Genomic DNA, 16,621 nt, shown 5'->3' with positions numbered 1-16,621 from the left:
ATTGTGGAGAACAAAAGTCAGTTTAGCCTGAGCGATTTGGGTGGGTAGCCAGGGAATGGCCTTGGTATATATACTTATTTTGCAAAACAAACATACTTGCCTGCCACTCATGGGAACCCTATACATATGTGAGGGCTGTTGGGTCCATGTCAGCTCCAGATGACAAAACCTGCACACACTCCCAGAGGGTTGGTTGCAGGTCTGCCAACTTCCTTTTGGTCATTTATTTATTTTAATCAGAGAAATATCCAATAAACCAAACTGTTGCTTTAACTGTGAATGTACTTTATTGCACACAATCCTCAAATAAAATAGAGCATACATAAAATAAACAATGTATTTACATTGGGTGTGTGTGAGTGAGAGAGAGAGGGAGGCATGTTTTTCAACTCAGAAAAAAAGCACACAGAATTTCCTCAAACTACAAATTAAGCAATACTCTTACAATATTATCAATCACACTTTGATTGGATAGAGTAATTATGTAGCTATTGATAATGGATATGTAGACGGAAGATATCTCCAATCCTAAAATAAAATAATTACAATTTATTTACATTGGGGATAATGTGTGTGTAACAGAGAGAGTGTGTGCATGTTGTATTTTATTTTTCCTTGTCAGCCACCCATCTCTGCTTTGTGATAGGCCCGGTGCATGCACTTCTGGGTGAGGCTGTCTGGTGTAGTGGTGGAGTGCATGGCAGATCTGAAAGAGAGATGCACAACGTGACAGTAAGTATACAGTTCAACAACATGTTTGTGTGCACATCTGTTGGTGTGAGTGAGTGTATGTGTATGTAATATCATTCTAAATGACCTGTATCCATCTGGGAATTCTCAAAAGATTCTCCTTCACGGCCAATGTAGTAGGAACCGGTGTTGCCGGTAAATTAAATACCACAGCAGAGGACTGCTGGACTGCTGGGGGTGGCAGATCGAAAAGAGGCATTTTCTTAACTGACAAAAATCATACAACTAAACAGAGTGAATGAGTGTAAGGCCTAGATTCAATCAGATTAAGCGTTAACCGGCGATAGCAGACACACGCATAGCTGATGTTTTGGCCGTGTCTGAGGTGTAACTGAGTAGGATTTGTCAAATCAGGAAGACGCTGCTGTTGATCACTGGCACGAAACTACACCCGTCCTACTCGCGTTACAAGTTCAGAATGAGAAAGTGCAGGTTATAGAGAAATAATGATGCTCAAATTCTAAATCATTCAACTAAATAATGAGGATTTCTATCAGCCTAAATGAGGTGGAGATTACATCTCAAATTCCAGTGTTCTAACTTGTAAACAGGGCTGCATGAGATTTATGTTAATACGACTCTGTGCAGCCAACGGCAGTGTCCGCTTTAGGTATAATGCCAGGAGCCGCTGGTGAATTTGACAGCTCTAACACAGTTTCATCTCAGACACCGCCAAAACAACTGCTATGTGGATGTTGGCTAAAGTGGATGTGATTGAATAGAGCCCAAAGTGAGGAAGAGTATGCGTGTGTGTATACAAGCATGTGATAATTACCTGAATCACCTGTCGTGGCCAGTGTAGCAGGTGCAGGAGCAGACGATTGCAGCTGTGAGAACTGTGGTTGAGCTAGTAGGGGTGTCAGATCTAAAAGAGAGGAACAATTTTCACAAGTGAAAATAATTATACACCAAAACAGAGTGAGTGTGTATACGTGTGTGTGATACTTACCTACCTCACACTGCTTCAGGTCTACAAGCCTCTGGAAGTTCCAGCGTGCCACTCCAGGTCTGGAACATCTTTGTGGAAACACGGTTACCTGTCACCCACCGAGCCTGGTTGACAGATCTGAAAGATAGATACTATATTATTTTAACAATAAAGCCTAGACTACACACTAACCTAAATTAAGTGTGCTTGTATGTGGTGCAACCATGCAGCAGACTTCAATTTCCCAACTGATCATTGTACTTGCCCTCGCAATCTGTGGTGTGTGTGATCTGTGTTATTGTGGCTCGTAAGTGTGTCAACCTGACCACATCCTTGTAGTAGGACATTCAGTGATTAGCTTAGGAGAAAAAAAACAGTGTACAGTAAAAAGGATATCAAATATTCAGATCTGGATTGACAAGTACGCTAAATCCTGTGACGTTACAAAACCTCTAGGGCTTAGCCTACAACAATTAAATAAAGGCTGCAGGACCTGAGGCAGAACGATCTTGAAGAACGATCTGGCCTAAAACGCTGTACTGTTTTATAACCTCCACTAGCACAGCCAGAAGAGAACCCGGTTCCTCTCTAGGTTTCTTCCTAGGTTCCTGCCTTTCTAGGGAGTTTTTCCTAGCCACTGTGCTTATACATCTGCATTGCTTGCTCTTTGGGGTTTTAGGCTGGGTTTCTGTATAAGGACTTGGTGACAACTGCTGATGTAAGAAGGGGCTTTATAAAATACATTTGATAGATTGCTTGTATATGCTTCTGTTCATGTCAGTAACTCTAAATCTATATATGACATGGAGTTAGTTATCTTACATTTCCTCATATATTATTATTTAAGTTTTTCTTGGTATTTCCTGCTGGGGACAGGGGGCTTCAGGTTTGGGAATGGGGGCCTAGAGGATTGGAATATTAACAATAATTCGTGTCCACATTTAGGAATTCAATTAAATGTGGGTTAGCTGTGTATCTTATCTGGTTGAAAATTGCTGATGATATACTGTATATGTCTATTTTCTTTTGAAAATCTGCCACCGAACCACACAATTATATCTAGTGAGAGTGGACACAAGCTTATTTTACCAGGTCAAAAAAAAAACATTTTGTCAAGGGAGACCTGGCAAAGACACAGAGCTCTCAAGTAAAAGGCATATCCGTAGCTGCAGCTATGGTATGGATAAAGACAATGTGACACCACCCCAGCTGCAGGAATGTGTGATATTTCTATAATATTATCTAATTTAACCATTTCCTGACCCAACGAATAACAGAACAGTAGGAAGGCTATTGTTGCTGTATTGTAGCCTACTTTACCCCACCCCATCAACTAGCTAGTGACAAGGCACGTTGTTATCATTTAGTACTGTTGTACTATAGCCTACTGCACCCCATATCAACCAACTTGCCAACTACAAGGCTATATTGTTGTCATTCAGTAACACTGTAAAGGTACTGTTGCCTACACCACATTAACCACCTAGCTAGCTCGTGATAGCTTAGTAAGCTAGCTCCAAATAAACAACCAATGACATCAACAGGCTTTTTAACAAAATATAGCTAGCTATCTAGCTAGCGTGATTTCATGTAAAACAACTTTACAGATGATTACAAAGTTCGAAAGCAAAGTTGACTAACCGGTCTGCTGCTCTAGGGAACTAGATGGAGGCATCCACAGGGGACTAGCCCACATGTTAGCTATCAAAGTATCTATCCAGCAAGAATGTCGAGGTCAAAAACGAAAAAACTATGTTGAGCCATGTTGATTTGAGTAGGATAAATCCAAACGGACTGAAATAATTAACAGACTGAACGTACATTTCTGTGGCTCACTAGCTAACTTTAGCTTGCCAGCTCAGTGACCGTGCTGGGTGAAGAAATATGCACCTCTTTCTCTTTACAGTGTTCCCTATTGGAAATCAGACGAGCGTCACAAAGCCAACCAGTGGCAAGAAATATATTACATCCGGTTTGGATTCTGAAGTGAGACTGATGCCTGAAGGAATGATTTAATAGATCAATAAATCATCTGTTATCTGAACAAATGGCATTGTTCTCCCGAGTGGCGAAGCGGTCTAAAGCACTCCATCTCAGTGTTAGAGGCGTCACTACAGACACGGTGGTTTGAATCCAGGCAGTATCACAACCGTCCGTGATTGGAAGTCCCTTAGGGTGGCGCACAATTGGCCCAGCATCGTCCGGGTTTGGCCGATGTAGACCGTCATTGTAAATAAGAATTTGTTCTTAATAACGGACTTACCTAGTTATATAAAGGTTAAAAAATAATAATATCACTCTTCCTGATAGTGGTGATGAAATATTTTCAATACCACAATAAAGCATTGGACTACAATAAATATATATCTTTTTCTACATATACATTTGATCTGTACTGATGTTGTTTTCTTATCTCCCTTCATGTCTTCCTGGCAGGACTGGTTTCTTTGGCCTTTTCTTGTTTGTTGTAAGACATCCACTGCTTAAACCAGGAAGTGAAAGTTGGAGTTAATATGATACAGTTGTCAGAGAAACTGAGAGAGGAAGTGAAGGCAAGGCGTTGAGGGGTTGTGGTAGGGACAGTGAAGGTTAGATAGTGTGAGCATGGGGTACTTCATACACAGATACAAACACAGTCACGCAGACATGCTCGTATGAAAACACACATGCTATCACGTTTCAGGAGAAGTCCCAGATGCAGACTGTGTCGAAGTAACACAAGTTTATTACTAGAACAGGGGGCAGGCAAAACGACAGGTCAAGGGCAGGTAGAGGTCAGTTATCCAGATCAGAGTCCGTAAGGTACAGAATGGCAGGCAGTCTCGGGGTCAGGGCATGCAGAGGTCAATAATCCAGGGTGGTGGGACAAGGTACAGAACGGCAGGCAGGCTCAGGGCAGGTAGAATGGTCAAAACCGGGAAAGCTAGAAAACAGGAACCAGAAAAAGACAGGCGCAAGGGTAAACCCGCTGGTAGGTTTGACAAACAAAACAAACTTTCAACAGACAAACAGAGAGCACAGGTATAAATACATTGGGGATAATGGGGTAAATGGGCGACACTTGGAGGGGGGTGGAGACAAGCGCAAAGACAGTTGAAACAGACCAGGGTGTGACACACGCATGCTCGCCCACACGTAGGTACGCACGCACGCAGGCAGGCAGGTACGCACGCACGCAGGCACGCACGCGAGCATGCACACCACACCATGCTGTGTCTTCACCAGAAGAAAGAATCTGTAGATACAGACAGTAACAATGTGTGTGAGTGAGAGAGAGAGAGAGTGCGAGAAAGAGAGAGAGAGAGAGAGACAGACAGAGAGAGAGAGAGAGAGAGAAAGCAAGAAAGCAATGGGAGCAGTAATCACAAGACCACCACAGCCACAGGTCTGAACAGAGTGAGTCACTCCTCTCTTCTCGACTCTGCTGTGTTATCCTCTTCCTCTTGTTTCCTGTCTGTCTGCTGGCTCGCTGGAACACACCAGGAACAATCAAACAGCCCAGGACATGACTACTCAGATAACTCTCTCTTTCTTCTACCCGTCTTTCTATATTTTCCTTTTCTTTATTTCCCTCCCCCTCTCTCTGATGGTGTCTCTGACTCTATTCTCCATCTTTCTCTCTTTTCATTTTTTTCTCTCTCTTTCTCTCCCTGAAATGTAATATCCTCTGATGCTGGGTCAAACATCTTTCTCTCATGTATTCCATTATCTGTCTACTCATATCCGATGAAATCATGGACACTCTTACTGACAGTTATGGTTGCTTTGCGTGATGTATTGTTGTCGCTACCTTCTTGCCCTGTGCTGTTGTCTGTGCCCAATAATGTTTGTAACATGTCTTGTGCTGCTACGATGTTCTGCTGCTGCCATGTTGTTTTGCTACCATGCAGTGTTTTTATGTGTTGCAGCCATGCTATAATGTTGTCTAAGGTCTCTCTTTATGTAGTGTTGTGGTGTCTCTCTTGTCGTGATGTGTTTGTCCTATATACAGTTGAAGTCGGAAATTTACATACACCTTAGCCAAATACATTTATACTCAGTTTTTCACAATTGACATTTAATCCTAGTAAAAAGTCACTGTCTTAGGTCAGTTAGGATCACCACTTTATTTTAACAATGTGAAATGTCAGAATAATAGTAGAGATAATTATTTATATCCGCTTTTATTTCTTTCATCACATTCCCAGTGGGTCAGAAGTTTACATACACTCAATTCGTTTTTGGTAGCATTGCCTTTAAATTGTTTAACTTGGGTCAAACATTTCAGGTAGCCTTCCACAAGCTTCCAACAATAAATTGGGTGAATTTTGGCCCATTCCTCCTGACAGAGCTGGTGTAACCTAGTCAGGTTTGTAGGCCTCCTTGCTCGCACATGCTTTTTCAGTTCTGCCCACAATTTTTCTATAGGATTGAGGTCAGGGCTTTGTGATGGCGGCTCCAATACCTTGACTTTGTTGTCCTTTAGCCATTTTGCCACAACTTTGGCAACATTGCCCATTTGGAACACCCCTTTACGACCAAGCTTTAACTGATGTCTTGAGATGTTTCTTCAATATAGCCACATAATTTTCCCACTTCATGATGCCATCTATTTTGTGAAGTGCACGAGTCCCTCCTGCAGCAAAGCACCCCCACAACATGATGCTGCCACCCCTGTGCTTCACGGTTGGGATGGTGTTCTTCGGCTTGCAAGCCTCCCCCTTTTTTCCTCCAAACATAATGATGGTCATTATGGCCAAACTATTCTATTTTTGTTTCATCAGACCAGAGGACATTTCTCCCAAAAATACAATCTTGTCCCCATGTGCATTTGCAAACCGTAGTCTGGCTTTTTTTATGGCGGTTTTAGAGCAGTGGCTTCTTGCTTGCTGAACGGCCTTTCAGATTATGTCGATATAGGACTCGTTTTTCTGTGGATATAGATACTTTTGTACCTGTTTCCTCCAGCATCTTCACAAGGTCATTTGCTGTTGTTCTGGGATTGATGTGCACTTTTCTCACCAAAGTACGTTCATCTCTAGGAGACAGAACACGTCCCCTTCCTGAGCGGCATGACGGCTGTGTGGTCCCATGGTGTTTATACTTGCGTACTATTGTTTGTACAGATGAACGTGGTACCTTCAGGCGTTTTGAAATTGCTCCAAGGATGAACCAGACTTGTGGAGGTCTACAATATTTTTCTGAGGTCTTGGCTGATTTCTTTTGATTTTCCCATGATGTCAAGCAAAGAGGCACTGAGTTTGAAGGTAGGCCTTGAAATACATCCACAGGTACACCTCCTGACTCAAATGATGTCAATTAGCCTATTAGAAGCTTCTAAAGCCATTACATAATTTTCCAATCTGTTTAAAGGCACAGTCAACTTAGTGTATGTAAACGTCTGACCCACTGGAATTGTGATACAGTGAATTATAAGTGAAATAATCTGTCTGTGAACAATTGTTGGAAAAATGACTTGTGTCATGGACAAAGTAGATGTCCTAACTGACTTGCCAAAACTATAGTTGATAACAAGAAATTTGTGGAGTGGTTGAAAAACAAGTTTTAATGACTCCAACCTAAGTATATGTAAATTTACGACTTCAACTGTATATATATAAAATAAAATGAATCCCAGCCCCCGTCCCCGCAGAAGGCCTTTGACCTTCTGGTAGGCCTTTGACCTTCTGGTAGGCCGTCATTGTAAATAGGAATTTTTTGTTATGCACTTGAGTGAAGACCCAAAAGCGGTTTAACAGAAACAGAGTTCTTTTAATGAGAAAACAGGAATGGCATAGATCCTCTTCCGACGTTGTCAATGGCACAATTTACCCGCAAGAGGGCGACAAATGAAACATAAAGTCCCTCTGATGAATAGCTGGGTAGCGGCGACAGGCTGCAGGTCGCTACAGTGAATTCACAAAGGAACGGTGGTAATCACATCGTGCATCAGATGAACTGGACACAGTGCAAACGAAAGACAGTTAGAAGTGTACAGGATGCACCTGCCAGGCAGACTCCAGGATAGGACTTGGAGGAAGCAACTATAGTTGCTTCTGGCATAAAACACAAAAATCTGACACCGAAAGTAGCAGGAACAGAGAAAAATAAGACCTAATCAGAGGGAAAAACCTACAGGTGGGGAAAGGGTGAACGAGCTAGTTAGGGGAGATGAGGAACAGCTGGAGAAGGAGAGAAAGAGAAGGTAACCTAATAAGACCAGCAGAGAGAGACAGAGTGAAGAGAAAGGACAGGAACAGACATAATAAGACATGACATTTTTGTTGTTAACTGACTTGCCTAGCGAAATATATTTTTTTACAAAAATGGTGTCTGTTCTTTACTTGACTTGGGTTATTACTTTTGCTTGCAGACTGACAGACAGAGACTTCTCTGATTGACTGTGTACTGTACAGTACTGGAGGAATGGTAGGCCGCTGTAGTGTATTGTGTGTACTGACATCTTCACAAGGTTTGCTGCTCTATGATTGGTTGGCCCTGCCAGTGGCCTGCCTGTAGCATCTGGACCCTGCTGTCTGTATCTACTGTAAACAGTATCATACTGTTGATAAATACAGTAAGTTACTGATAAATTTACAAAAATGGCTAACAGTGTAATTAACATGGCTATCTGTTAATAGTAGTTATCACAACAAAAGATGTGGTCAAACACAACAAAACATTTAAAATATGTCTTACAACACAGCGCACCTGACAGAAAACAGAAAACCAGAATACAATTTGACAAAACATAACAGAAAATAGCTGCACATTTTACTGGGTGTAAATGACATTACTCAGTGGGATTTTTTTGTCATTGTGTGTCTCATTGACAATTACTCTCACAAACCAATAATGACATCACCATAGTGTTCGTTGCCACTCACAACCTCAGGCGTTGTGTAATTTGCAGGAAACTACACTTAAATACCTACACCACCCACCTCTCTTACTTACACACACGTAGCTGAGCTGCTAAGGTGTGGGAAAGGAAGCTGTTCTCTGACCTGTAGTGGGCCATGACGCAGACAAGAGGTTCACTTAAGCACTGACTGGAGATACTGTGGGTGTGCCATTTAAAGACATATTGTCCAGTCGGGCAGAGTAGAGAACCACAATATGACTCACTCACAGAGCAGATAGTCCCTCTCTCCACCATGCGGTTACTGTATTCAGTACAGCAATGGAGAGCTCACTCTACTCACTCTACTTTGCCTCCACTCATCCACTCACTCACAAACATGAAACAGTTCATTATTCTCTGAACACATTGTACCAAATCTATACACAGCATCTATAGCTATGCAAAACTCTATAAACATTTTGAATTACCCTTTAGCTAAATTGTCCAGAACAGTAGCCCATAACACCACATCGTAACACAATTACTGTAGAGACATGCCTTCTTCATTCCTCAGAAAGGCTCAGGGCCTGTGTTCTGACCTGTACTATTGTGGCTCAGGTTAAATTCATGAGTATCACACCCACTTAACCTGGGAACGTCAGCAGTATCTCTATACCATTTACTGTCTGTGGTGTTATACTGTAGATGCAGCAACAACATAACCCAGCTGCATTAAACACTGTGCTTCAGTACTGCTGTCCAGCCCACAGTCTTAATCCAGATTATTCCAGATTACGCACACAAAACTGGAGAAAGACAGCTCCCCCAACCCCTCCAGTTCTGTCTGTGTTATTTATATAAAGGCACAGATAGTCATTCAGTTGGCTGCTGCAATAAAGAGTAGTGCATGTGTAACATCACTGATTCAAACAAAACATTTGAGGATTTTGAGGCCTGTCCTATCCTTATTTTGAGCCCTGTCCTATCCTTATTTTGAGCCCTGTCCTATCCTTTATTTTGAGCCCTGTCCTATCCTTATTTTGAGCCCTGTCCTATCCTTTATTTTGAGCCCTGTCCTATCCTTATTTTGAGCCCTGTCCTATCCTTATTTTGAGCCCTGTCCTATCCTTCTTTTGAGCCCTGTCCTATCCTTCTTTTGAGCCCTGTCCTATCCTTCTTCCTATCCTTTATTTTGAGCCCTGTCCTATCCTTATTTTGAGCCCTGTCCTATCCTTATTTTGAGCCCTGTCCTATCCTTATTTTGAGCCCTGTCCTATCCTTATTTTGAGCCCTGTCCTATCCTTATTTTGAGCCCTGTCCTATCCTTCTTTTGAGCCCTGTCCTATCCTTCTTTTGAGCCCTGTCCTATCCTTCTTTCGAGCCCTGTCCTATACTTCTTTTGAGCCCTGTCCTATCCTTCTTTTGAGCCATGTCCTATACTTCTTTTGAGCCCTGTCCTATCCTTCTTTTGAGCCATGTCCTATCCTTATTTTGAGCCCTGTCCTATCCTTATTTTGAGCACTGTCCTATCCTTATTTTGAGCCCTGTCCTATCCTTATTTTGAGCACTGTCCTATCCTTATTTTGAGCCCTGTCCTATCCTTATTTTGAGCACTGTCCTATACTTCTTTTGAGCCCTGTCCTATCCTTCTTTTGAGCCATGTCCTATCCTTCTTTTGAGCCCTATCCTATCCTTATTTTGAGCCCTGTCCTATCCTTCTTTTGAGCCCTGTCCTATCCTTCTTTTGAGCCATGTCCTATCCTTCTTTTGAGCCATGTCCTATCCTTCTTTTGAGCCCTATCCTATCCTTATTTTGAGCCCTGTCCTATCCTTCTTTTGAGCCCTGTCCTATCCTTCTTTTGAGCCATGTCCTATCCTTCTTTTGAGCCATGTCCTATCCTTATTTTGAGCCCTGTCCTATTCATCTTTTTAGCAGTGGAAACACATTCTCTGGAGTGATCAATCACACTTCACCATCTGGCAGTCTGATGGACTAATCTGGGTTTGGCGGATTCCAGGAGAACACTACCTGCCTGCATGCATCACACCAACAATAACATTTGGTGGAGGAGGAATAATGGTCTGGGGATGTTTTTCATGGTTCAGTGCCTGACATCACTAATGCTCTTTTGGCTGAATGGAAGCAAGTTACCGCAGCAATGTTCCAACATCTAGTGGAAAGCCTTCCCAGAAGAGTAGAGGCTGTTATTACAGCAAAGGGGGACCAACTCCATATTAATGCCCATACTTTTGGTCATGTAGTGTATGTAGTACATTTTCACAACTCTTAGTGCAAAACTCTAAACCGGTCACACTTGTAACGGAACCAATCTTTCAGTCAAATCCCATCATTGTTCTTTCATTTGTACTGTAAACATCTCTCACCACACAACCATTGATTCAACATATAAGTTTATTGTGAAATATAATGAAAACATTGGTTTAATCACCAAAACACAACATAACGATATCTTTTCAATTGATTTGTTTTCATTACCAGTTAATCTAATAGTAAAAAAGTGCAATATGTGTTTCAAATCGCCCCTAGAAGTGCTGAAAGTAATATGCTACAGTACTGTAAATTACAGTAGATTACACAGTTTTCACATTAGGCAATAGACTTACATAACCCAACAAAATGTACAGAAAATTCATTTCCATAATATCTATCCAATGTGTAATTAAAGGTGGGATCAATGAAGACATCCTCTACAATCATTCATGCAACAAAACATATTATTCATATATATAATTGCGACATTGTTGTACTGTCTGTAATCAAATGTAATAAATTAAACAAATTAAATTAATGAAAATAAAACACCCCAATTTGCATGCATTAATGCATCAAGCCTGTCTTGAGGATTTAGCCAAAAATGGTCATCTACATCACAGTGAATGTCCTCATTGTTCATGCGAAAAACCTTTTGGCATTGCGAATCCAAGCTTGACATGGGTCTGCAATAATGTCGTCACATGCCTCATCCATGGCCAGAAGGGGGGTGACAGAATGGCAATCGTACACCTTCCACCTCTAAACTGAAAAACAAATCCTCAAATACTGTTGAAAAAAGGAGAGTATAGGGTCACGAAACGAGGATGGGCCCGAAACCATGCCGGAACCACCTCTACATGGTGGAACCTAACTTAGTACCACACAATGACATAGGTGACCTTTTCACCTTGACACCTTGCTCAATTTAATTTAGAAACACAATGAGGTGTGCAACATTGTAGGATCCAAGTAATTGCCTATGTTCTACCACACCATCTTCAGAGATAGCTGCTCACATGGAGATGTTTTCCTAAGTTGTCAAGGCACTTGGACGGTCACCCATTGGCCGATAAGGTTCCACCCACGGTGCCGAGTTTTTGCCAGGTTGAATACCGCTTCTTCAACAAAGATATACTTGTGATGGTTCACAGCAGCATCAAACACCAGCACCCTCTAAAAATATATTTTGGTTAGTTAGTTTTTTACAGTATCCTCAATGACGTGCTTTATTTCGGACAGCCGCATGTCATTCCTGGCCCTCACCATTTCCACTCCTGCTGGTCGGTCAGCACACGGTCATGGCCACCACCAAGGGGTCTTCTGTCAATTCTAAGGGTAGAACTGAGTATACTGTCAATAGATAATACTGTAAGAATACTGTAACATGTTTTGTGAATTTACATGCATTACATGCACAACATGTAATTTACTGTCAATATAATGGTAAAGCATAATGCAGACTTACCGGTTTTCTTGCCGAAATGTTCTCATGATGGAATTGACAGTTGATCTTTTCAGATTGGGGTGAACTAATCTGGCAGCCTCTGCAATGGTAAGGCCTCTGTTTTCCACATGGTCAATGACGATGGCCCGGACTTCATTAGACACAACAGTTCAATGCCATCTGCCTCCCTCTCTCTGTTGTCCACCTCTTTAAACACACATCCATCAAAGCCATAAGCATTGGGTAAGTGGCAGTCAAGAGCAGCTACGCTGATTGGGGCTTTAATGAGAAAGTTGTGATTAGTTCAAATGCATGGTGTGTGTTGGTACCAAGCAGAGTCTAGTTATGGTACAGTTCTACACCCTAAGACAAAGAGTTCCAAAAGGGTTCTTTATGGAGTGATAAGGTTCTATCAATAACTGTTTTTATCCGATTCTTTTTTGGGGGGGAGATGAGGGTTCTTTGTAAGGCAAAGGGTTCTACCTAGAACCTTTTTCATCCTTTTTTTCAAAGAAAGGGTTATTTAACAGGGTTTCTTTTATCGCTTTGGTACTATTTTCACAAGTATTTGGTAAAATTTCACAACTCTTGGTACAAAACTCAAAAAAGAATCAAAAAGGCTGTTTTTTCACAACATTAATTACTTTTTCAATTGACTTAGTACAACACACCTAATCACAAAGGAACTTTTCACCAAACCTATAAAGTAATTGCCTTTCACAATGCAATGCTCACAAAACTTTTCTTATGATTCTCTTCTCATTTGTTTAAATATATTTGACCATCACTTAATCCAACTGTGCTTAATGGTTAATCACTTAACCGTTTGGTAAACCTATAGATCTTAAACTGGTTTGTCTACTAGATATACTATATCTCTCAGCACATATCAGAGCTGCAGGCTAAGGTTAAATCTAGACTTGGTTTCCTCTATTGTAATCGCTCCACATTCACCCCAGCTGCCAAACTAACACTGATTCAGATGACCATCCTACCCATATGATGTGATTTATAGATTGGCAGGTAAGGGTGCTCTCGAGCGGCTGGATGTTCTTTACCATTCGGCCAACAGATTTTCCACCAATGCTCCTTATAGAACACGTCACTGCATTCGATACTCCTCTGTAAACTGGTCATCTCTGTATACCATGTTGTGTAAGGACCGACACTGGGAGATGAGAAGCAAGTACAGGGAGTGAACATTTAATGGATAATAGACAAGAAACAAACAAGGACAGTGTCTGAACAGGGGAAAAATAAATGACATTAATGCTGACATGGGGAACAAACTGAAGGGGCAGACCGGTATAGAGGGGCAATCAACAAAGTAAAGGAGTCTAGGTAAGTCCATTGAGCGCTGATGCATGTAATGATGGTGACAGGTGTGTGTAATGAAGGGCAGAGAGGGGAAGCGGGAGCAGGTGTGACAGTACCCCCCCCCCCCCCTAGGGGCACCACCCTGCATCCCACCTGGGCGAGCCTGACGGGTCGGCTGAGGCATGGTGTTGTACTAGCCGGCTGAGGCGTAGAAGCCCGACGAGCCGGCTGAGGCGTGGGAGCCCGACGAGCCGGCTGAGGCGTGGGAGCCCGACGAGCCGGCTGAGGCATGACGTGGGATGGGAGCCTGCCGAGCCAAACTGAGGCAAGGAAACCTCTCGAGCCAGCTACGGCATGGAAGTCCGACGAGCCAGCTGAGACACCGCCGGTTCCATCGGCGGTGGCACCAGGACCTGACGTCACCAACAAAAACAAAAAACAAGAGCTCCCCGATGCTTCAAATAGTGGTGTCAGCATTCTGTAAGGACTGACACCGGGAGATGAGAAGCAAGTACAGGGAGTGAACATTTAATGGATAATAGACAAGAAACAAATAAGGACAGCGTCTGGACAGGGCAAAACGTAACGACGTCAATGTTGACACAGGGAACAAACTGAGGAGCAGACAGATATAAATGGGCAATCAACAAAGTTAAGGAGTCCAGGTGAGTCCAATGATCGCTGATGCGTGTAATGATGGTGACAGGTGTGTGTCATGAAGGGCAGTCTGGCATCCTCAATTCCCAGAGAGGGGAAGCGGGAGCAGGCGTGACGTTGTGCTGCTGCCATGTTTTGTTGCTACCATGTTGTTGTCATGTGGTGTTGCTACCATGCCTTGTTGTCATGTGTTGCTGCCATGCTATGTTGTTGTCTTAGTTCTCTCTTTGTGAAGTGTTGTGGTGTCTCTCTTGTCGTGGAGGTGTTTGGTAGGCCTTCATTATCAATAAGAATTTGTTCTTAACTGAGTTGCCTAGTTAAATAAAGGTACAAAAAAATACAGAAATTAAATGTGTTTGTAAAGTGTAAGCATCTAAACTACATGTATGATACATGATTGCTAATTGATTCCTCATAGCGGTAACCACAATTGGTCACCATATGAAAGGGTGTGTGTGTGAACACTTTCTTTCAAAAGGCACCAGGTAAATGTGAACACTTTCCTTCGGGAAGTAGGAAGAAATCAAAGAGCTTGTGAACAAAGGGCCCGTCAGAGAGTTGGGCATGGGCCCTGTTAAGGGTTCAAAGTGAATACAGTACATGTATTTGCTTTTTATAGTGAATTGTGTGAATGTTAGATTGTGTATGTGTGTATGAGAAAGATAAAGAATGAAAATATTGTAATATAAAGTGTGATGGTGTGTTTTCAGTGGATGTATTGTGTTATACTGTAGGTGTTATAAAGTTATTTTTGGGCTACCTCAGTTCTCTAAAGGAGACACTTTGTTCCGTACCAGTAGAACAGAGATCATTGTGTACCTATCTAAATGAGATACTGTGTTCCTTACCAGTAGAACAGAGCTCATCGTGTACATCCCTATCAGATCAACCTTTGACCCTTCACTCTGAGTGCTGCAGAACAGGGAAAACTGCAGTCAGCGCTTATGTCTGACCTTCAGTCTTATGCCAGCATCAACCACAGCGACTGCCAGAAGGGTCAAGTGCATTCATTCATTCTCTCTCTCTCTCTCTCTCTCTCTCTCTCTCTCTCTCTCTCTCTCTCTCTCTCTCTCTCTCTCTCTCTCTCATATTTCACTATAAATCCTTTGTTCATATGAACAAACAAATAAACAAGTAACTTGTTTATCTGCAATCTGAAGAAATAAATTGGGTGATCACATATTTTCACAACCGCCACAGGTTACCTCGTTCAGGTGAAATATTACTTTAGCATTGTCCTTGATAAGTAATTCATTATCAAAACACAATGACAAATGCATCAATATACTCAAAATAAAATATAAATTCAGCCCTGATCTCTGGTATTGTCTATCAATAATTGGAGGGTCATCTTACTAACCTTCACACTACACTGTTTTAAAATCAATCAGCGGTATATTTGGTTGTTATATGTATCATGGTGGGGTTTTCTGGTCAGGTGTATGTGATGAGGCAAAGTCATAAGACAAAAGTGCCCTAATATTGAAGTGGACCAGGGGCAATAGGGGCAGAGGACAGTGTTTACAGCTCAAGAACAGGTGTTCTTGAGCTGTAAAGAACACCCCCATTCACGCATACTAACCTTCACACTACACTGTTTTAAAATCAATCAGCGGTATATTTGGTTGTTATATGTATCATGGTGGGGTTTTCTGGTCAGGTGTATGTGATGAGGCAAAGTCATAAGACAAAAGTGCCCTAATATTGAAGTGGACCAGGGGCAATAGGGGCAGAGGACAGTGTTTACAGCTCAAGAACAGGTGTTCTTGAGCTGTAAAGAACACCCCCATTCACGCAGTGATTATAGCCGGACAGATCTCAGCTGATATCCAGGGTCCATTGGACCCATTCTAAGGTAATATAAGCACCTGTTCAGATACAGCACAGTGCTCCTGTCTTACAATTTCCAACACAACACCTTTGGTTGTCTCTCAGCTATAGGTACCTCCATGGTTTGCACTGATGACCTCAACAATCCTGATGCAGGCAGACCTGCACAGTACGTGGTGCTTTCTTTGTGATGTGCTATTTCACGTGTGCATGGCCTTTGTACTCTGTGTGTCACGTCTTGCGAGCTGTGTGTCACGTCTTGCCAGTGCTTAAAGGTCACTTTGCTGTTTCTACAGCTCGTTCAAAAGCGCATTCATCATTTACGACGAGCACAGCACACCCACTGGGCACAGACCTCAATTCAATGTCTATTCCATATTGGTTCAAAGTATTTTTGTAATAGTAATGTTTTTTTGTGAGCTTTTGCTGTGATTGAGTGGACCTGGCAGGCCTGGCTGCCCAGTGGGTGGCAGGGCCTGGTTCCCCTGACTAGAACACAATCACACAAACAAAACACAATGCTGATGGTACAAGTCTGAATGGTAATGATGATAGACGATAAAAGGCGGCCTGTGGTGAATGGACATCAGCCCAGAC

General features: G+C 42.3%; 1 long non-coding RNA gene across 7 annotated transcripts; it reads right to left on the bottom strand.

The window, feature by feature from the left end:
• Window positions 1-268: 268 nt before the first annotated feature.
• Window positions 269-4,173, bottom strand: LOC135539951 (uncharacterized). 7 transcript variants are annotated; one of them, XR_010455690.1, is made up of 4 exons: window positions 4,062-4,173; window positions 1,944-2,036; window positions 1,700-1,816; window positions 269-1,615 (listed from the first exon to the last, which is right to left on the bottom strand). It is a non-coding gene; the product is annotated as an uncharacterized LOC135539951 (long non-coding RNA). The 7 variants fall into 7 exon arrangements; XR_010455686.1 differs by lacking the exon at window positions 4,062-4,173 and having other exon boundaries at window positions 269-706; window positions 818-1,615; window positions 1,944-4,055; XR_010455688.1 differs by lacking the exon at window positions 4,062-4,173 and having other exon boundaries at window positions 269-921; window positions 1,526-1,615; window positions 1,944-4,055.
• Between the last annotated feature and the right edge of the window lie 12,448 nt (window positions 4,174-16,621).

The sequence above is a fragment of the Oncorhynchus masou genome, chromosome 5 (genome assembly GCF_036934945.1).
Source record: "Oncorhynchus masou masou isolate Uvic2021 chromosome 5, UVic_Omas_1.1, whole genome shotgun sequence".
Lineage (NCBI taxonomy): Eukaryota > Metazoa > Chordata > Actinopteri > Salmoniformes > Salmonidae > Oncorhynchus > Oncorhynchus masou.
This window is presented reverse-complemented; position numbering and strand designations above follow the sequence as displayed.